Raw genomic sequence first — 23145 nt, 5'->3', positions numbered from 1 at the left:
CAAATAAGCATTTAAAAACTTAAATTTCTCAAAAAGACGTAAACAGACATTTCTCCAAAGAAGACATACAGATGGCTAACACATGAAAAGTTGCTCAACACCGCTCATTATTAGAGAAATGCAAATCAAAACTACAATGAGATACCACCTCACACCAGTCAGAATGGCCATCACCGAAGTCTACAAACAATAAATACTGGAAAGGGTGTGGAGAAAAGGGAACATTCTTGCACCGTTGGTGGGAATGTGAATTGATACAGCCACTAAGGAAGACGGTATGGAGATTCCTTAAAAAACTAGAAATAAAACCACAACATGACCCAGCATTCCCACTCTTAGGCATATACCCTGAGGAAACCAAAATTGAAAAAGACACATGTGTCCCACTGTTCACTGCAGCACTATCTACAATAGCTAGAACATGGAAGAAACCTAGATGTCCACTGACATCCATTGAACAGATAAAAAAGTTATGGTACATATATACAAGGCAATATTATTCAGCCATAAAAAGGAATGCATTTTGAGTCAGTTCTAAAGAGGTGGATGAACTTAGAACCTATTATACAGAGTGAAGTAAGTCAGAAAGAGAAAGATAAATATTGTATTCTAACCATATGTATGGAATCTAGAAAAATGGTATCGAAAAGTTTATTTACAGGGCAGCAGTGGAGAAACAGACATAGAGAAAAGATTTATGGACATGGGGAGAGGGGAGGAGAGGGTGAGATGTATGGAAAGAGTAACATGGAAACTTACATTACCATATGTAAAATAGATAGCCAACGGGAATTTGCTGTATGGTTCAGAAAACTCAAACAGGGGCTCTGTGTCAACCTAGAGGGGTGGGATGGGGAGGGAGAGCAGAGGGAGGTTCAAAAGGGAGGGGATATATGTATACCTACATATACCTATGGCTGATTTATGTTCAGGTTTGACAGAAAACAACAAAATTCTGTAAAGCCATCATCCTTCAATAAAAAAATAGATTAATTAAAAAAAACTTAAATTTCTCTAGAAGTGCTACTTTTGCTACATTCTACACATTTTGATACATTGCCATTTTATCATTCAGTTTTAACTATTTCCTAATTCTTTTATTATTGTTAGATCTACAGTTAATTTAGAAGTCCAAAATTCAAAAAAAAATGAGATTTTCCTTGATATGTCATTGTTATTGATTCTTAATTTAACTGTTGTGGTTCAAAATCGTATTCTATGATTTTGTGAAAATTCATAAGCATAACCTCAATTAAAATAGAGTCATGAGACCAGAAGGGGGAGCCCTCACACCCTTTGATGACAGCAAATTCCAACAGGAAGAAAGAAGACTTCCTCTTACCTACCAAGAACTCAGCCAATAAGAGATTGTCACAACTCACCAGTGAGAAGCCACCATACTTGAAGTCTCAGTTCCTCCAATGGACTGTTTATTTACTTTATAACTTCCTTTCCCCCTCATTAAAAGATGTCTCCTTCCCTTGTTGTTTGGCAAATTCCACAGTTGCTCACCATGATTGCAGACCCTGAAATGCATTTCTTTGCTGATCCCAAGCAAGCCCATTTTTGCTGTAGAAATAACTGGCAGTCTACTTTGTTCAGGTCAATAATTTTAATTCTTTCAAAGTTATGGAGGCCCATTTTGTTGCCCAGTATAGTGTAAGGATCATGCTCATGTTTAAAGACTGTGTCTTTTCCAGTTGTTTGGTGTAGCCTCCTATAAACATCAGATAGATTATGATGGTTGCTCACTTCATCTATGTCCTTACTGATTTTTTTATCTAGTCTATCAATTAGTGAGAGAGGAATGTTTAAATCTCCAAATATGACTGTGGAATTGCCTATTTCTCCCTTTAATTCTGTTAATTTTGCTTCATATATTTGGAAGCACAGTTATTAGCCATTGTGATAAAATGAAAAATAAACATATGGTTTTCATCCCCAGTCCTGGTAGAGGTACAGGGCTCCTAGAACTGCCGGAACTTCCTGTCTTTTTATATACTAATGAGATAACTCAGGGGAGGGCCCTACATAGCTTTAGGAGGGGCTGGTCGCTTTTCTGCATGCTAAGTCACTTCAGTGGTGTACAGCTCTTTGCAACCCTATGGACTGTAGCCAGCCAGGCTCCTCTGTCCATGGGATTCTCCAGGCAAGAATACTGGAGTGGATATCCATGCCTGTCTCCAGGGGATCTTCCTGACCTAAGGATCGAACTCACGTCTCTTATGTTTCCTGCATTAGCAGGCAGTTTTTTACCACTAGCACCACCTGGGAAGTCTAATAACAAGTAATTTAATGAATGGTGTCTAAATGATAAAACTTCCATAAAAAACCCTTAAAGACCAGGTTTGGGGAGCTCCTGGGCTGATGGACACCCTAAGGTGCCAGGAAGGTGATGTGCCCAGAACATGGATGCTCTGCACCCCTTCCCCTTATACCTTGCATGATACATGTTTTCCATTTGTTGTTCTGAGTTGTACACTTTACAGTAAACAGATAACTTTTAAGCAAAGTACTTTCCTGAATTCTGTGATTCATTTTAGGAAATTATTGTATCTGAGGCAGGGTCGAGAGAACCTCCAAACTTGTATTCTGTCTGGCAGAAGTATAAGTCTCCTGGGGACCCCACTTCTGGCTGGTGTCTGAAGTGGGGGGCAGTCTTCTAGGATTCAGCCCTTTACTCTTATGGTTATACCACATCTGAACAGTTAGTATCAGAATTGAATCAATTGAATTGAATTGTAGGACCACAGTTGGTGTCAGAGAAATGGTTGGTGTCAAGAAAAAAAAACCACACATATATATAAACATTTATAGTTGTTATGGTTTCCTGATGAATTGATTCTTTTATCATTATGAAATGATCCCATTTACCTCTAATAATACTCTTTGTCTTGAAGAAAGTTTTATCTGACATTTTTATGGTATATCTTTACATTTAAAATGTATCTCTTATAGACAATATGTAATTTTTTAAAGTTCATTTTGATCTCTGTTTCCAACATTGTCTAATAGAACTTTTCTGGGATGATGGACATGCTCTCCCTCTGGACTATATAATATGGTAGCCACTATCCACATGTAGCTATTGAGCACTTGAGATATGGCCAATACAATTGAGAAACTGAATTTTTTAAATTGTATTTAATTTAATTAATTTATAATTAAATAGCCACATATGGCAGTGTCAGCCATACTAAACAGCACAGGTTTAGTTCGTGAACATTTAAAGTAATTGCTGACACGGTTGGACGTAGGTCTACATTTGGCTTGTTTTCTGTTGTGTGTCCCTCTTGGATAATTTCTATTGATCTGTTTCCAAGTTGTCTGACACTTGACTTCATCATGTGAGCTTTAACTTCTCTGCACACTCCTTTCTTCTCCTCCATCATCTGGAAGCATACACTCACTGTTCAACACTCAGTTAAATGATTTTTAACTTTTTGAGGAATTTTCTGAATTCCCATAAGTCAGACCACCCCCCTCCTTTTTGCCCCTACTTTATCGTGCACGTTTCTCTCTCCTGGTACCTTTAATCTTGTTACTAGCTCTGTCTCTTCCTACTAAGCTGTCCATGTCTTATTCATCTTTGATGTGACCTCCTAACACTGTGATCTGTTCTCCTAACAATATATTGATTCTTCTTTCTTTTACATGATTTTTTAAATCTTATGATAAGATCCACTAGAAGTAACAGTATTTCCCACAATATAATTTTTATCTGCCATGGACTGGACAGATAAGAATAACGTTGTCCTCAGATTCATCTCACTGAAAACGTTATGAAAGAACTGCATCTCAGAAAAACCCCTAACAGCAGCACATCCTTTGTCAAGATGGGGTCTTGTTGCTATTAGACTGAATTGAAATCCACACCAATGGAAATAATTTAATCAGCTAAAGGGATTCTGGATTCTAGCAAAGGAGAGAATGTAGGATTCTGAATGTAAATTGTGAAATTGGCAGCAAAATATTTAGTATTCACTGAGGAGACAAAACCACCTGCTGATTATCACTCCCTGTAAATGGAAGGACACACTTCCTGGAACTTTTGGCATATCCTCTGAGCATAAAGCTGGTGTAGTAGAAAGAACAAAGACTAAACAGCAAAACAAAGATGTGGTTTTGAATCCCAGGTCTTCTGTTTACTAGTTGTGCAGCCTTTGACAGTTTCTATAATCTCTCTGAGACTGATTTATCTATAAAATATGAAAAATGATACATCATTTTGCCATCGTTATAAGTACTTAAAATTGTATATTTAAAGTCACTGGAAAATAAAGTTTACCTTGAACAAAGAGAAATCTTTAATGTTATTATCTTTATAAGCTTTATCATTATTATTTTTATTTGTAGTATATATCTAATCAAGTTCATTGGAAACCCTTTAAAGCATATTAAGGCTAATTTGGTAGCTACTCTTGGCAATATATTTTGTATAAACTTAAAAGTCTCCAAAGTTTTGTTTCATTTTAGCTGTTCCTAGGACTTAACAATTCAACCTCTGAGAAGGAAATTTCAGACCAAAAGAGATGCTCCAGGATTGTATGTAAATGGCAGAAAAAAGCTATCACTTACTGAGAACTAAGTGCCAGGTAATGCGCTAAATGCTTTACTTGCACTATCACTGTCTAACTTAATCCTTTAAACGATCATTTAGAGTAGGTTCTGTTGTAAAAGAAGAAAACAAAGCCTTTTAGAGATTAAACAATTTGCCCAAGTTCATGCAGTAAGATACAAGCTGGAGTTCAAAGGCAAGTCTTTAAAACCCTTGCTCTTTAATTACCACTCAAAACTGTTTCCCTGCTGACCCAAACCCTCTGTTTTCCAGTCCTACTGGTGCACGTAGAGGCCAGTCCAGGGTGTGCACTTTCTTTACCATCTGAGCCACCAGGGAAGCCCGTAGGGTGTGCTCTTTCTTGGTAAAAGCCAATGGTAAAACCAACTTGAACCAGAAAAAGTGCTTTGACATCAGGAAACAACATCATTTTTAAAATGCTACAAATTAATGTTTCTATTAAAGCGAGAAGGAAATGGCAACCCACTCCAGTATTCATGCCTGGAAAATCCCATGGACTGAGGAGCCTGGTGGGCTACAGTCCATAGGGTCACAAAGAGTCGGACACGACTGAGCGACTTCACTTTATTTATTTATTAAAGCGAGAAGTGACTTAGCACTCATGCAACCAATATTGGAAGGCATTAGCAGTCCTAACACTAGGATTAGCTTTTCTTCAAACACTTAGGTAATGTTTTTCACTAATGCTCAAGTGTTCTCCTGTCAGAGTTGTCTCTGCCCTGTTTACCAATGGGAAAAACAGAGCCCACTTATATCCGGACACCACCCACACAATAGAGTGAATCACAGCTCAGAGCTAGTGAAGTTCTCTTCTTCATCATCAAGATTTTCCCTGCTTTGTTGCTTCAGCTTAATGAATGAGAAACTTAAAGGAAAAGATGAGGATTAAAGGGACAATAGATACTAAAATGCATCCACAGAGATTACATTTCTAAATGGATTTGGAGACAGGAAATCAATAGTCTAACCTGAGGATTGGCAAACTGAATTGAAACATTCTTTTCCTCTAATAGTGTCTAAAATTAAAGAAAGATTCTGTAGTCCTTATTAAAAGTAAACACAAAGTAAATGTTGGTTTTAATTCCTTAATATTTGGAATGTATATACGTCTAAGTGAGATGAAATGGAGTTTTAAGATTTCAGCTTTAACAAATTCCTTTTGAAGAACTATCATTATGATGGTAACATGCAATTAAATGGAGCTGTTTAGAGAGCTGCTAATTCCAACTGAATTTCTGTGGGTTTTTTTTGCTGTTACTTAGGTTGCCCCTAAATTCTTACCTAGCACAGAAAAGCTGTGCATGTGTCTGGAAGAGAAAAAAGTGATTTCAAGTTTTTTAGACTGTGGCTTTGGCTAATTTTTTAAGCGCATTTTTCTTTTTTCTAGTGGCTCTTCTAACACAAAATAAGAACTCACAAGAAAATAAGAAAATTCACTGAATGTTTCATTCCTAAAATATCCAGGCTCAGAGTTCAATGTTTTTGGCTTTCAAAATCTCAAAAGGGCCTATTATTTTAGATTACAATATTAGAAGGGCTTCCCTGGTGGCTCAGATGGTAAAGCATCTGCCTGTAGTGTGGGAGACCCGGGTTCGATCCCTGGGTTGGGAAGATCCCCTGGAGAAGGAAATGGCAACCCACTCCAGTACTCTTGCCTGGAAAATTCCATGGGCTGAGGAGTCTGGTAGGCTACAGTCCATGGGGTCGCAACGAGTCGAACACGACTGAGCGACTTAACTTCACTTCATTAGAAGGGAAGGAACTAATCTACCTAATGCATTTTCCTTGAAAAATAAAGCATGAAATGGATGTTTAATAAGGTATAAATCATTAGAATGTAATCATTTTATATCTTTTCAGACTAGGCAGACTGGTACTTTCTTGATTGAGAAATACAAAAGGACACTTGCCCTACCCCTCCAAAAAAAAAATCAAGGAGAAAATGAAATTAACTAGACCACCCCATACAGTTATATATTTTGTGCACTGCTTAAATGCATATGATCAAGGTGGGTGCAAATGAGTTTGGAAGTCTAAGCTTTATTTGCTTAGCTGGACTCCATAGCTCTCCAGAGGAGGCTATCTTCTGGGGTTGGGAGAGGGTGAACAGAGAGGAAGTCAGAAAGAACCCATCTATCAAGTGGATGCCTTTTCCTAATTTATCGAACCAGAGGGATAACTCTTCTAATTTTTAAAAGGCCCTGTAGAGGTTGGTTGTGGCCTGGTGACCACATGATATGTATTCTTTGTTTAATTCTTTGATAATACATTCTTCATGATATGCATATACTTTGTTTAATCTTAAATCCAAATTGCTTGTACTCAATTTCCTATATGGTTTATTCATTTGACAAGTATGTTTTGAGTTCCTTGGCTGTCCCAGACAGTGATATACCTAAGAACAAACAATACCACCTGAACACAAAGAGCTTTTAGTCTAGGTACACTAAAATAGGTATCCAAATATTACAATGCATAGTTACTTTTAGGCTTTCATGGGATCATGTTCCTAAAATTACCATGATTGTCAAAACGGAAGCTGGCAAAATTAACATCTGGTAGAAAATAGAGGATATGGAAGGATCTCATTTCCAAAGCAAACCAGATTCCCCAGGATAAAAGCCTTGCTTCAATAGCAAACATTTCTCTTGACTAACTTCATCCAATTATTCAGAAAACATTGCTGCATCCTTGTGATCTGGGAAATTATAGAATTTTCTACCAGTTCCACAGTTTGTGGTCTCTCTAGATCTAATACAAACTCTACCTTTTATTAGTATATAAACTGGGCAGATTCTGTGCCTCAGTTCCTCACTTGTTAAATATGGATTAGAATAATACATTTACTTTATACAACTGTTAAGAAGACTAAATGAGATAAATTATATAAAGTGACAGGTACATAATACACAGTCTATATTTTATGTATTTATTTTAAATGTTGCTGGCAAGTTTGAATTTAATGGGTGTTTTTTGTTTTGATTTGGGGGCATTTTTTATATTTTCCTTTGGTTTTATATTTTCCCATTTTCACAATTTTCTATAAGAATTTTATTTTCTTCATGGGCATTTCACAAGTATCTTGTAGTTGAGGACTGATGTTTTGAATTGGAAGAGCAGAGTAAAAATATTGGTTCTGAAGCCATATAGTCCTGAGTTCAAACTTGCCTCTGACGCTCCTCAATTCAAATGCATGTGACCTCAGGATCATCTCAGAACTGCTGTGTGTATATAAGGCCGGTTTTTTTTCCTCTCTCCCTGAAAAGCTATTGTTAAGCCAATAGTGTTATGGCTTTTATTTTGAAGCTTGATGTTTGGGGCTTTCTTGGCCTTGCTTTGTCTCACAGCTTACAGTATGTTAACATTATGGCAAAAAACAAAGAAGAACTAGAGAGCCTCTTGATGAAAGTGAAAGAGGAGAGTGAAAAAATTGGCTTAAAATTCAACATTCAAAAAACAAAGATCACGCCATCCAGTCCCATCACTTCATGGTAAATAGATGGGGAAACAATGGAAATAGTGACAGACTTTCTCTTTTTGGGCTCCAAAATCACTGCAGATGGTGACTGCAGCCATGAAATTAAAATACGCTTGCTCCTTGGAAGAAAAGCTATGACTGACCTAGACAGCATATGAAAAAGCAGAGACATTACTTTACTGACAAAGGTCCGTCTAGTTAAAGCTATGGCTTTTCCAGTAGTCATGTATGGATGTGAGGGTTGGACCATAAAGAAAACTGAGCACCAAAGACTTGATGCTTATGAACTGTGGTGTTGGAAAAGACTCTTGAGAGTCCCTTGGACTGCAAGGAGATCAAACCAGTCAATCCTAAAGGAAATCAACCCTGAATATTCATTGGAAGGACTGATGCTAAAGCTGAAGTTCCAATACATTGGCCACCTGACGCAAAGAACTGACTCATTGGAAAAGACCCTGATGCTGGGAAAGATTGAAGGCAGGAGAAGAAGGGGATGACAGAGGATGAGATGGTTGGATGGCATCACCAACTCGATGGACATGAGTTTGAGCAAGCTCCGGGAGTTGGTGATGGACAGGGAAGCTTGGTGTGCTATAGTCCATGGGGTCACAAAGAGTCGGACATGACTGAGTGACTGAATTGAACTGAACTGAATCTGTGTAATGGTAAGCAGTTTATTTGAACTTCTGAAGTCACTGCTTCTTCATCTGTACGCCTGTTTTATTCATAAACCTGTTCCTTAAAGTGAATGTGAGGAGTAAACGAAATAATGCATATAGGGTGCCTGGCATAGTGCCTGGCATGTACTGAATGATTTATACATATTAGCCATTAATAATTAGTATCCACCTTTTGCATTGAGAGGATGAAATATAAATAGATTCTCTTTCTCTAGAGCTAACAATAAAGTTGCTCCCAGAAGGGTCTATTGGAAGAGTCATTATCACTGACATTTTTTAAAGGGAAACACCCTAGAAGATTAGGGATCTCAAATTTTGCCATTTACGTGCCATTGCTGTACTGTTGTGGCTATTTTGATAGGGTGAGTAGAGTCCAGAGAAATTCACAGACCAGACCCCTGGAGATCACCTGTGGGAATACTCTGGGGGGAAGCAACCTCTAGCCAGAGACCTGAAAGATGAGCAGGTGTTAGCCAGGTTAGCACAAGGGACAGAGATCTGCAGGTACGGGTTGTGCCAAGTCCTGAAAAAGAGGGTATATTTGAGACTAATCAAGGCTATTAATAAAGCTTTACTGTATTTACAAAACACACTGCATATTTTGACCATAAGTAATGAATGCACTTTTTTCAAGATTGGGAGATCATTCCTAAGTCATAAAGCCTTTCCATTCTGAGATAAAGAAACCAAAGTTTAGAGATGAACGATAGAGAGCTGAGGAGATAGAAAGAAGGTAGGTAACATGATGGGCATTTGTTGTGTATCAGAAAAATGACATTATGAATATATAATAGATGAGGACACTAGGACATAAAGTTGTTAAATAAGTCACTCGAGGAGATGGCTCAGTCACTCAGTGAGTGTCCAACTCTTTGTGAAGTGAAGTAGAAGTTGCTCAGTTGTGTCCAGTTCTTTGCAACCCCACAGACTATAGAGTCAATGGAATTCTCCAGGCCAGAATACTGGAGTTGGTAGCCTTTCCCTTCTCTAGAGGATCTTCCCAATCCAGGGATCGAACCCAGGTCTCCCGCATTGCAGGCGATTCTTTACCAGATGAGCCACAAGGGAAGCCCAACCCTTTGTGACCCTTTGGATTGTAGCCTGCCAGGCTCCTTTGTCCATGATTATCTTGGCAAGAATACTAGAGTGGGTTGCCATTTCCTCCGCCAAGGGACTTTCCCAACCCAGGGATGGAACCCAAGTCTCCTGAGTTTTCTGCATTGCAGGCAGATTCTTTACCTGCAGAGCCATCATCAGGAAAGCCCAAGTCACCTGAAGCCATAGCTTTAACAAGAACCAAGCTGGAATTCAAATCCAGATCTACATCCTCCAGATTATAGGATCATTTTCACTATATTCCCTGGAACTTATGTGAATTCATCCACATGTAAATTTACCTCCATAAGTGCATTGTAATTGCTCATTTGTGTGTTTATTTCTACACTAGTCTGTAAGCTCCTTGGGAGTCTTCTTGTGTTTGTAAGCACATTTCCTGGAAGACAGATGAATCCAATAACCAGATAACTAGATGGATGGATGGATGGATGGATGGATGGATGGACGGACGGACAGATAAAGGAGCATATGACAGATTACTTGCATGGATTTTTCCAAAGGTCTATCCAACCACCTTTCAAGCAAATTGTAATACTCTCAAACATATTTCTGAATCTAATTAATCATACACATTTTTAAGTCAGTAAATCTACCATAATTTTAAAATTAACAAATATAAAGTGAAAGTGTTAGTCACTCAGTCGTGTTTGATTCTTTGCGACTCCACGGACTGTATCCCACCAGGCTCCTCTGTCCATGGAATTTTCCAGGCAAGAATACTGGAATGCCATGCCCTTCGCCAGGGGATCTTCCTGACCCAGGGATTGAACTCAGGTCTCCTGAATTGCAGGCAGATTCTTTACTATTTGAGCTACCTGGGAATAAAGTTCTGAATAAAGTAATAAAAATGAAAATTCATGAATAGAAGCCCTACTCAGTGAGTTCCTTGCAGACAAAATTCATTGCCAATTTATCCTTTTGTCCCTAATATCTGGCATATTTGTCAAACATATACTAAAAGTCTAATCAGTAAATAGTTCTGATTAGAGTCATGCATGCCTAGCCTTTTAAGTAACAAAAACAGTCCAGTTCTGAAAATAACATTTTCTGGTGGACAAATACTTCTAGCTGATCCTACAAAGGAAGAGGAGGGGTAACATTTCACCACACAAAAGATCTACATTTACTATCTTCACAATGAGATTCCAATGATGCCATCAGATACATCAAATTAAATGCTGATTATGGGCAGGAATGACATGAACATATCTAACCACTGGTACATATATGAGCACCAAGTAATCAGAACAGATAGCATGACCCTGCCAAAGGATGCCTTAATAGGTAAGAATATACCAGTATTAATTACCAGTCAAATGCATTGTTACGGCATGAGTAACCACGCTGCTCATAGGTCCTTGGAGATGAAAAGCAGAGATGTGGTTGACGGGGAACAGAGAGACATTGATAAGAGGAAAGAGGACCAAAGAATTAGGCTATTATGTGAGGACTTGTTTTGAGGAACAAGATAAAACACAGTGTGCTAACCACATAATTCATATCAGCCTTGAAGCAAGGCACACATGCTATTAAAAAAGCTGAGCACATATCAGATGTTTGCATATTTGGTGCTGGGTAACCTAAGTATTGACCTAGAGGTGCTGACAAAGGATGGGATTGGTCCAGTGGTCTCTGGGGTTAAATAGAACCTGTGTAGGTGGAGCTTACTTGGTTCTGCTGCTGCTGCTGCTAAGTCGCTTCAGTCATGTGCGACCCCATAGACGGCAGCCCACCAGGCTCCCCCGTCCCTGGGATTCTCCAGGCAAGAACACTGGAGTGGGTTGCCATTTCCTTCTCCATTACTTGGTTCAGTTGTGGGGAAAGGAGAAAACCACTCAAAGTTAAAAAAGATTATCATATGTGTTTGTAGGAACAGCATCCTTTCTTTCTTCCCCCTTCTGTTTCTTTTCTGTTTGAATTAGATAGCATCAGTTCCTACTGCTTGCAATCAAAGACAAACTGTTACATAAAATACTTTGCTTATTCTTGATACAATATCCCTAGTAATTCTTTCTAAGCTCATTAGCTCTTTGAAGAACCAATTGCTTACTCATTAGGTATTGCCACAGATGTTCATGTAATTTGGAGTTGAGCTCTAAAATATTTTCATGCAAAATACTGGACAAGAACTACTTGAGTAAGATTTAGCAACAGAAGTAACAGAATTTTCCCTTATGATTTTATACTGAGGAAGACATTATTGGTTATTGACCACTGCCAAGATCCAACACCCTCTCTCCATAGCCCTATCCCTTGGTTTATGCTGCTTTTTCTCCCAGAAATGCCCTTCCCACCATTTTCACCTGTAGAAAACATAATTATCCTCAACTAAGTGAAGTATATATCAGCTCTGCGAAGCCTAAACAGCACAACAATCTGCAAAGCCTTTCCTATTTCCCAAGATAGAACTAATTGCTCCACATCTATGATTCCTGACAATGTCACCTCTGTTGGAGCAATGCCTTCGTGTGCCTTGAACTGCAGATAACTGGACTCCTCAAAGAATTCATCTTAGCTTACCCAGGGCTACAATAAATGTTACAAGTTACATTTATGACTTACTGGTATAAAGATAAATATATAATTTTGTATGTGTGTGTGCTCAGTCACTGAATCATGTCCTACTCTTTGCGACCCCCGGGGACTGTAGCCCACCAGGCTTCTCTGTCCCTGAGATTTCCCAGCCAAGAATACTGAAGTGGGTTGCCATGTCCTCCTCCAGGGGAATCTTCCCGACCCAGGGATGGTACCCACGTTTCTTGAGTCTCCTGCATTGACAGGCGGATTCTTTAATACTGTGCCACCTGGGAAGCCCCATAATATTGTATACTACAACATTTTCTTTGACCTAAAGTTCATTTCTTTCTTCCAATTTCAAAAGAGAGTAAAACATTTTCATTGACCTCTAAGAGTAGAGTGGATCCTTGGCACTGTACCTACTTCATGGAATGAATAAACTGCCCTTATGTGTATATGCTTTCATTTAAACATTTTTCTCACTTACATAATTCACAGCCTAAAGGGGCTTCTCTGAAGGAGAACAGGTTTGGTTTCAGCATAGAACCAACTTGGGAATAGAACCAAACTTGAGATAAGGGTAAAATGATTCAGCCTCAAGGAGGTTCTCTTAAAGGAGTCTTATATATTTTTTGTATTTGATTCAAGTATACAATAATTCTTTTAAGATTTTCAGACACATGGACAGTTGGCTAATTAAAAGTTTTCTCCAAAGGGGGAAAAAAATTAAGATAGAACTACAGGCATTAGCAGTCATTTGTTTTGTTTGGGGACATACCAATTTAGAGCGATATTTGAATTAATCTGAAATAAAATAATTAGCCTTTGCAATATGCTTTATGACTTACAAAGTAATTTCACAATTTAATTGGCACACCGAACCTGAAAGTTTGGTATCTTTCATTTTTCATTTGATAGGCAGGAAAACAAGCCTCCGATGGATTAAGTGACTTTCCCAAGGTCACACAGCTGGTAGCACAGAGTCTGGGAATCATGCCCAGTTTTTCTAATTCCAGAATCTCGTATTCTTTCCACTGCATCATGCTGCCTATAGAAAAAAAGCATCTGTGTAAATACAAGCTTAAAAATATGGATCTCACACTTCTAAGTAGATTGATGTTCCTTTAGAAAGCCTAATTTCATTTCTGGAGATGTAATTAGATGTAATTGTGTTGTGGGTTTGGTTCTAAAATATTTTAACAAGAACATGCTTGACAAAATTTATTTTAGATGAAAGTAAAAATTAACTGAACAATATTTTGAACTTGCGTGAAGGCTTATGGACAAAGAACTTTGGTTAAAATTATGATTAAATATGTCAGAAATGTATAGATAGATTTATATTTTTTATTTCAAATTCTATGTCTTTGTTCTTTAGATTGTTAGATTTCATTTTGCTTCTTTTCTCTTCTCAGTCATTTAAGCCTCCCCTTGAAGTAGACTCCTTTCATATCCTCCTTTCATATCCTAAAACAGACTTGACTGTGAGAGTTATCTTTTATCAACTCCTTTGCCCCTGAAATGGTAATTTCCTCACAAAGGAAACAAATGAAGGAAGGAAATGGCATTGAACAAGTCTGATCTTGAAAAAGGCAAAACTCTGCAAAGCATAAAGACTAACACCTTATCTAGAAAAAAAGGGAGGAGCTGTTAAAATTAGTCAGCAATGCATTCTTCACAAGAAAACTGGGCAAAACAAAGAATGAGATTTCAGAAGGACATGACCCAATGCCATACAATACACAAATTGACTCTTTCAAGTATAAATCCAGTGGTTTCACAGTTCTAGGAAGTAGTTTGGCTGAAAAGAAATTATATTAAGCCAAGTTTGCAAGGTCAAGCAGTGAATAATTGAATGATTGAATGTGAACATGTCATTTTGATTACCCAGGGAAGATGGGTCAGGAAATAGTGATTAAGATTTTTCTGGAATGCATTTCTGAAGTTTAAAAATATGTGTGTGCTGTTTTACTCAGAAGTAAAAATCAAATTAATTTCACAAATGTCTTGATTTTACATGTCTTACTATGTATTATTCTCTTCATTTGTGATATGAATACAATTTATTATACTGTAAACTTTCAAAATACACAAACTAATGTCATCTTACATTGCACATTCATCAGCTTTTTGGTCTCTGGGTCACGAAAAGGTATACTTCAGACGCAGCCTCATGAAGCTAGTGCTACACAGGTTGATTGCTTTTTCTACAGCAGACATCCTAACCAGAGAGTCAGCAACTCACCCAAATGCTTCATTCCGACCCAGCTCAAAGCAGCAATGAAGTCCCTGAAGCGATCTTTGCAGTGTGCATTCCTTGTACCCAGGCAATTACTGCCATAGTCGTCAATGTCATTTGGAAATCAAAGAATAATATTTGCCCCCCCCTCCATATTTTACTGATTGGTACATGGAATGGTCCCCCAAATTTGAACAAACATTATTGGAACTAAGAGGAAATAGTCAGTATAGATGGAATACTTCACAGGGTAGGTGGGTTTGGGGGAATACTTTCATGAACAATTTTATGGAAGGTGTGCTATGGGTTAGGCGTGTGTCCAACACTAGAGATACAGGATGAAAAAGACATAACCCTTAATCTTAAAGAGCTCAAAGGGACTATCTTTATCTTATCTCTAAAATATAGCACACTGATTGGCATGTCCTAGGTGCTCAATAAATCTTGAGTAAATCCCTGGAAGGCCTGCTTAGTATTGCAAAAAACCCAGATAAATACACACACAAGTTCCATACCAGGTCAGAGGGAATAAGAGAAGGAATCATGCATGGAATGAAAGGTATAATAATAGATGCAGCTGTTATTAGACAACATGGAATAGAAATGTGATGTGATAAAAAATCATTAATCATGAAGTGAAAGATATAAGTAAATCATATTAGAGAGGAAAAGGGAAGCTAATGACACTAGAAAATCAAAATATGTACAATAAAAATTTATAGTAGAAAACCAAAATTTACTCTGAAACCAAAAAGAACTTCACTGATAAATATACAATTTTGTGTCACTTAAAGTATGAATTTAAAAACAAACTTTAATCATGAACAAAATCACTGTTTTAAAGCTTCCATTTTTTTTCAATCATTTGATCCCCAATGTTAAACAATAATAGATTGTCAACCATTATTTTCCCAAAGTATTCCTTATGTTTTAATATCTGTTTTGAAATGTAGGGAAAGAATGTTGTACTATAGACACAGTAATGGAAATTGTCAAAGATAAAATTAGTAAAGAGCCACTTTAGGAAAAACTAGCACTCACATAATTTACTATTATCCCAGAAAATTGATTTTTTTCAACTTTACTTTTAATAAAATTACACAAAGCAAAAACTGGCAATGATTTCCATAAGTCTAGTTGAGATAATTTTTTCATCTTCACAATAAAGTTTTCATCCATGTAAACTAATGGGACTGGAATCAGAAATTTAAGGAATTAATCAACCTGATTTGTTGAAAGTTGCCAAAGTTCAGGGAGCAATTGGCAAATCAGACAAAGCTGAGAGGGAAAGAATTTGATATTTTGGATTTCAGTGCCATTTTGGCTATAGAAGTTTTTTGAACTGGAAAACATGATAAATCTTGAAAGAACAATTTTCACCTAGGCTTTATGATGACAGGCATTGTTGACAAGTAAATGAATACATGATTCTGACAAAGATTTCTTCATTCTTATTGCTAAAATGCAGTGAACTATCAGAGTTATCTGTTGCTAAGACAGCTCTTAGTCTGTTAGTCCCTGTTACTGCTAACAGAGACTTTTTTATTCTCAAAGACCAACTATGTTCAAAACCTTTTCAAAGAACACCTGACTTCCCAAAAGATATATTTATGCTTTCTTCATACAGTAAAATAACAGAGGCATGACATAACATTTTCCTAAAGACCTGCAAAATACTAAATACATTTATTTCACTTTAAATTTTTTCACTAACCAAAAAATTCTGACTTACAAAAGACAAATTTGACCTGCTCAGTGATATTCTTTAGTGATAAATGTTTAGATTTTATTTACTGTAATTTGGTCTTCCAACTGCTTAGCTACATAGATGATAGGTGAAATTTACAGTGACTCAAGCATTTCACAGAATAACATATAAAGTTCTCAGATTATTGGAATAAAATATAGATCTGCTTTAAATCTATACCTACTCTATTCTTGTAAAAGCTAGTGACAAAATACATGTGCCAATAGTGTGGGGTGCCCTGGTGGCTCAGTTGGTAAAGGATCTGCCTATAATGTGGGAGACCTGGGTTTGATCCCTGGGTTGGGAAGATCCCCTGGAGGATGTATGGCAACCCACTCCAGTATTCTTGCCTGGAGAATACCCATAGACAGAGGAGCCTGGTGGGCTACAGTCCACAGAGTCACAGAGAATCTGGCACAAAGGAGTGACTAAGCATGTTCCAATAGTGTGATACTGCAGCCAAACTGTTAAGAAAATCTGGCCAAGTTTGATTCTACTCAAGAACAAATTTTCATTTTCAAAAGATACAACAGTAACCATCAAAATAATTAAAATGGTCTATACATATAGACCCTTTATAGATAGTGGACTCCAATGTACCTCAGGCCTTCAAATTTGGAAAACTCAGCAGTGGCCACAGGACTGTAAAAAGTCAGTTTTCATTCCAATCCCAAAGAAAGGCAATGCCAAAGAATGCTCAAACTACCACACAGTTGCACTCATCTCACACTCTAGTAAAGTAACGCTCAAAATTCTCCAAGCCAGGCTTCAGCAATACGTGAACCGTGAACTTCCAGATGTTCAAGCTGGTTTTAGAAAAGGCAGAGGAACCAGAAATCAAATTGCCAACATCTGATGGATCATCGAAAAAGCAAGAGAGTTCCAGAAAAATATCTATTTCTGCTTTATTGACTATGACAAAGCCTTTGGCTGTGTGGATCACAATAAACTGTGGAAAATTCTGAAAGAGATGGGAATACCAGACCACCTGACCTGCCTCTTGAGAAACCTGTATGCAGGTCAGGAATCAACAGTTAGAACTGGACATGGAAACAGACTGGTTCCAAGTAGGAAAAGGAGTACATCAAGGTTGTATATTGTCACCCTGCTTATTTAACTTATATGCAGAGTACATAACGAGAAACGCTGGGCTGGATGAAGCACAAGCTGGAATCTAGATTGCCGGGAGAAATATCAATCACCTCAGATATGCAGATGACACCACCCTTATGGCAGAAAGTGAAGAAGAACTAAAAAGCCTCTTGATGAAAGTGAAAGAGGAGAGTGGAAAAGTTGGCTTAAAGCTCAACATTCAGAAAACTAAGATCATGGCATCCAGTCCCATCACTTCATGGCAAATAGATGGGGAAACAGAGGAAACAATGACAAGCTTTATTTTTCTGGGCTCCAAAATCACTGCAGATGGTGATTGCAGCCATGAAATTAAAAGACGCTTACTCCTTAGAAGGAAAGTTATGACCAACTTAGATAGCATATTAAAAAGCAGAGACATTACTTTGTCAACAAAGATCTGTCTAGTCAAGGCTATGGTTTTTCCAGTGGTCATGTATGGATGTGAGAGTTGGACGATGAAGAAAGCTGAGCGACGAAGAATTGATGCTTTTGAACTGTGGTGTTGGAGAAGACTCTTGAGAGTCCCTTGGACTGCAAGGAGATCCAACCAGTCCATCCTAAAGGAGATCAGTCCTGGGTGTTCATTGGAAGGACTGATGTTGAAGCTGAAACTCCAGTACTTTGGCCACCTCATGTGAAGAGCTGACTCATTTGAAAAGACCCTGATGCCGGGAAAGATTGAAGGCAGGAGGAGAAGGGGACGTCGGAGGATGAGATGGTTGGATGGCATCACTGACACAATGGACATGGGTTTGGGTGGACTCTGGGAGTTGGTGATGGACAGGGAGGCCTGGCGTGCTGCGGTTCATGGGGTCACAAAGAGTCAGACATGACTGAACGACTGAACTGAAATGAACTCCTTTAAAAAATAGATTTAGATCAATCAATTCATACTGGAAATAAAGGGATTAATTCCATTAAAAACAAAAAAATGGTATCAGAAATAAGAACCTTTCCACTGGAAGCAAAGCAAGTATTTTTCAGGATACTGGGAAGAGAGTAGAAGATGTCGATGTTCTGAAGATAAAAAGGGAAATCTACCCAAGAAAAAATGACCTACAGAATCACCCTCCCACACACACTCAAAATATTGTTTGACCATGTCTGGACATCTCATGGCCCAAGCAAATTGACTTATAAAATTAATCATCACAAATGACATCTTTAAAGTACTGAAGGAAAATTCTATTTTTCAAGGAAAATGTTCTCTGAAAATTACCCAGAAAGCCATTTTCAGAAAAACAAAAATGGAAAGATTTAATTTACAGTAAACCATACTAGAAGAAACACTGAATGAAGTTCTTCAGACATATGACAAACAATTCTAGATTAAAAGTATGAAAATTCAGGGAAGAATAAAACATCATAGAATGGAGAAATGTGTTGATAAATCTAAGTTAATATTAAATAATTAAAAATATTTTCTGAGGCCTAAATACATAACAGCATTTTCCAAAAAAAAGAAAATGTTAGGCTCTAATATGTAAAGGTTGCATGTTATAACCTCTAGAGTAATATGAAAAGGATGATAAAAGAATGTGCACACAGTTAGCAGCTGGGGGAAAACAGAATGCTGATGAATGAATGAATAAATGAGCTGTAATTTCTTGTCAACAGGAAAAAGAATGGAAATGGAGGATAGATCAGGGAAAATGAGAAAAACAATATTAATGTGGTAAATTTAAGCTCAAATATGTCACTATTGCATTAAAGTTAAATGGACTAAATATTCTAATTAAAGGACAGAGTGAACTTTTAAAAATAAGAGATATAACTTCAATGTTAGAGAAATTACAATGGAGGTTGTCTTGTTCAGGCTTTATAAATAGGGGAGGAGGCCCCTGATTGACTTCTGGCCATGCCTGAACCCTGCCTGAATTACACCCGTGACTGCAAGCACACCAACTGTTATCACAAAGTCAGTTCAGTTCAGTTCAGTTGCTCAGTCGTGTCCGACTCTTTGCGACCCCATGAATTGCAGCACACCAGGCCTCTCTGTCCATCACCAGCTCCTGGAGTCTACCCAAACCCATGTCCATCGAGTCGGTGATGCCATCCAACCATCTTATCCTCTGTCGTCCCCTTCTCCTCCCGCCCCCAATCCTACCCAGCATTAGGGTCTTTTCCAATGAGTCAACCCTTCGCATGAGGTGCCCAAAGTATTGGAGTTTCAGCTTCAACATCAGACCTTCCAATGAACACCCAGGATTGATCTCTTTTAGGATGGATTGATTGGATCTCCTTGCAGTCCAAGGGACTCTCAAGAGTCTTCTCCAACACCACAGTTCAAAAGCATCAATTCTTCGGCCCTCAGCTTTCTTCACCGTCCAACTCTCACATCCATACATGACTACTGGAAAAACCATAGCCTTGACTAGACGTACTTTAGTCAAGCATCACTTTAAATAAGAAAAAGAGTCTTGGAATCTCTTAAGCCCTGGAGGCCTGGCCAAGCCCCCAGGGTCTAAGACTTATGAAGGTAAAACAAGCAGCTCTGTAAAAGTTAAAGGAAAACCAGAGCTGCATTTTTGCATGCAAATTGATGATGATATCAGTTTGCAGTCTGGGATTATAAATGGGAGTCCCCAAAACTGCAATTTGAAGTCTCACCCGTGGAGTGGATGTTATCACCTGGGACCCTTCCCCAATTGGAACTCAGATTGCTATTAACAAGGGACTGCAGCGCTGTTCAAGTCTGGACGTAGGTCGGCCCAATTTGGTTATGTAAACACTGTTACTTCTCTCTGTTGTTTCTATTTCTTTTCTTTTAATAATTGTATATTGAAATTGTCGAATAATCTTCTATGAAAAATTGAAATTATTTGTCTGTAATGAATGTTTTCTTTTGTCAACAAATCCTTTGAACCTAAAATGAAAGTAAAACTTTTGACAAAACATCTGACATAAAAAGTATTGTAACTAAAAGAATAGAAAAGATTTCACAAATAAAAGCAATAGAAAAATGAAACTGTAAGAGTTATGATTATTAGACAGATACTCCTTAAGACAATAAGGCTTCCTAGAGATGAAATGTGTTTCTACTGTTAAAAGGGACAATTGGAAAGAAAGATATAAAGAAGGTAAATTTGTATGCATCAAATAACACAGTTTCAAAATACAGAAATAAAAATTTGCAGAACTGAAAAGGAGAATAAGACAAATCCACAGAGTGTGATACTTTAACACAATTCTCTTAGTTGCTGCTATGGCTGCTAAGTCGCTTCAGTCGTGTCCGACTCTGTGCGACCCTATAGATGGCAGCCCACCAGGCTCCTTCGTCTCTGGGATTCTCCAGGCAAGCATATTGGAGTGGGCTGCCATTTCCTTCTCCAGTGCATGAAAGTGAAAAGTGAAAGTGAAGTCGCTCAGTCGTGTCTGACTCTTGGCAACCCCATGGGCTGCAGCTGGAGTCATTAATAAAATAAACAATAAGGAGATATTACTAACAACCTTTTGTCAATGAATTTGAAAATGTAGATGAAGTGCTCAAATCCTAGAAAAACACAATATGCCAAAACCGATTTAAGAATAAATACAATGAATAGTCTTACATGTATTAAAGAAATTCAATCCAAAATTTGGAACTCTCCCAAGAAAAACAAAAGAAAATATACCTCCAGGTTCAAATTACCCAACAGGTGAAGTTAAGAAAGAAACAGCACCAAGTTTATACAGACTCTTCCAGAGAATCAAAAACAGAGAGAACAAGTAGCAACTCAGTTATGAAGCCATCATAATTTTTAGACCAAAAGCTGACAAGGAAGTTGTAAGAAAGAAAACTACAGGTGAGTCTCTGTCAAAAACACAGATGTAAAAGTTTAAACAAAGTATTGTCTTCTGCATTGCAGGCAGGTTCTTCACCATCTGAGCCACCAGGAAAGCCCTATAAAATATTAATCAATACATAAAAAGTATTTGACCAAGATGGGGGTTTTGCTAGGAATTCAAAGGTGGTGTCACATTTGAAAGATCAATAAATATAATTTATTATATCACAGAAGAGAGTAGAAAAAGAATGTTATAGTAGATTCAAGAAAAATATTTGATCATTTTCAAAACCCATTTGGTATTTAAATAAATAGTCATTTTAAAAAAATTATCAAGCCAAAATCAGAAGGCATTTCCTCGCCTTGTATCTGGGCTGGTCTTTGTGACTTTCTTGACCCATAGAAGATGGTAGAAGTAACACTCTAGGACTTCTAGGCTTGAAACTTCCACCCAACGTTTCCTGAATGCTGCCATCTAATTTCAACTTTCCTGAGACCACCATGCTGGAGAGGACATATGCGTGTGCAGTAGTGAATAGTCCCAAATGAGGCCAGCCTTCTAGCCATCCCCACCAAGAAGATACATGTGAGAGAAACCATCTACCAGTTGAATATCTCAAATTCAAATTGACTTTCATCAATATCATGTGAAACAAATGACTTTTTCAGGGTTATGGGCTTTCCTGGTGGCTCAGTCAGTAAAGATCCACCTGCAGTGTGGGAGACCTGAGTTGGATCCCTAGGTTGGGAAGATCCCCTGGAGGAGGGCATGGCAACTCATTCCAGTATTCTGGCCTGGAGAATCCCCATGGACAGAGGAGCCTGGCAGGCTGCAGTCCATGGGGTCGCAAAGAGTCGGACATGAATGAGACACTAAGCCCACACACACATGTTCACTGAAAGTAAAGCAACTGATGAAAAATCAAGTGTATCTTGACGGGGTGATAAACGTTACCAACCATTTTCTGATTAGCTGTGGAAGATGAGATGTCAGAAATGGCTATAACACACCATCTATTTCCTTCACTAGAACAGAGTTAGAAAACATTTTGTACAAAATCTCAGATTGTAAATATTTTAGGCTTTGTGGGTCAAGAGGCCAAAATGGATACTATATATAAATTATATATAAGTGAGAAAACAAGCTTAAAAAAATTTTTTATTCAAAATATGGGAATTCCATGGTAGTCCAGTGGTTAGGACTCTGTGCTTCCATTGCCAAAGACCTGAGCTCAGCCCCTGGTCAGGAAACTAATATCCTATAAGCTGTGTGGAGCAGCAAAAAATAAAAATATCATAATATTAACTGAGTATAATTTTTTGTAATAAACTTCTAATGTATATGTCTTCTAATGAGATGAATGGAATTCTTTTGCCAGTGATTGCTGAACTGGGGGTCAAAATTAGTGTGTCCTGTCATCAAATAAGTTGCAAACATTCTTCTGTAGAAAATACTCTTATTTCTCAGGCAATACAAAAACAGACAGCAAGAAGATTTGGCTCACAATCTGTAGTTTGCCGAGCTTCCCAGGTGGCACAATAGTAAAGAATCCACCTGCTAGTGTGGGAGATGCAGAAGACTACGGTTCAATCCCTGGGTTGGGAAGATCCCCTGAAGGAGGAAATGGCAACACACTCCAGTATTCTTGCCTAGGAAATCCCATGGACAGAGGAGCCTGGTGGGCTATATAGTCCATGGTGTCGCAAAGCGTCGGACATGACTGAGCACGCACATAGCTGCTGTAGTTTGCCAATGCCTGCACTTCAATACAAAAGAGCTGAATACTTTCTTTGAAGCTTCTCTGCAATTAGGTGAAAGCACAGAGCCAGTTTGTTGCTGTTTTATATGCTCTTCTGTTGGTTTGGAGCAGAGCAGGGCAGATCTACA

At 38.0% G+C, this 23145-nt stretch overlaps 1 protein-coding gene across 17 annotated transcripts in view; it reads right to left on the bottom strand.

Moving 5' to 3' along the window:
• SCEL (sciellin) overlaps window positions 1-23145 on the bottom strand; it is a 344029-nt gene that overhangs the window by 208709 nt on the left and 112175 nt on the right. Inside the window, exon 1 of one of the 17 annotated variants that reach the window (XM_081550025.1) lies at window positions 11163-11269. The exons of 15 other annotated variants lie outside the window; for them this stretch is intronic. The gene's annotated coding sequence lies outside the window, so the exon portion shown is untranslated. Of the gene's footprint in view, window positions 1-11162; window positions 11270-23145 lie in introns of those variants that run through there. One more of the 17 variants, XM_081550031.1, reaches the window with a different exon arrangement.

The sequence above is a fragment of the Giraffa tippelskirchi genome, chromosome 12 (genome assembly GCF_054371585.1).
Source record: "Giraffa tippelskirchi isolate mGirTip1 chromosome 12, T2T-mGirTip1v1.2.pri, whole genome shotgun sequence".
Classification (NCBI taxonomy): domain Eukaryota; kingdom Metazoa; phylum Chordata; class Mammalia; order Artiodactyla; family Giraffidae; genus Giraffa; species Giraffa tippelskirchi.
Note: the sequence above shows the minus strand (reverse complement) of the source record. Positions and strands in the feature narration are given on the sequence as shown.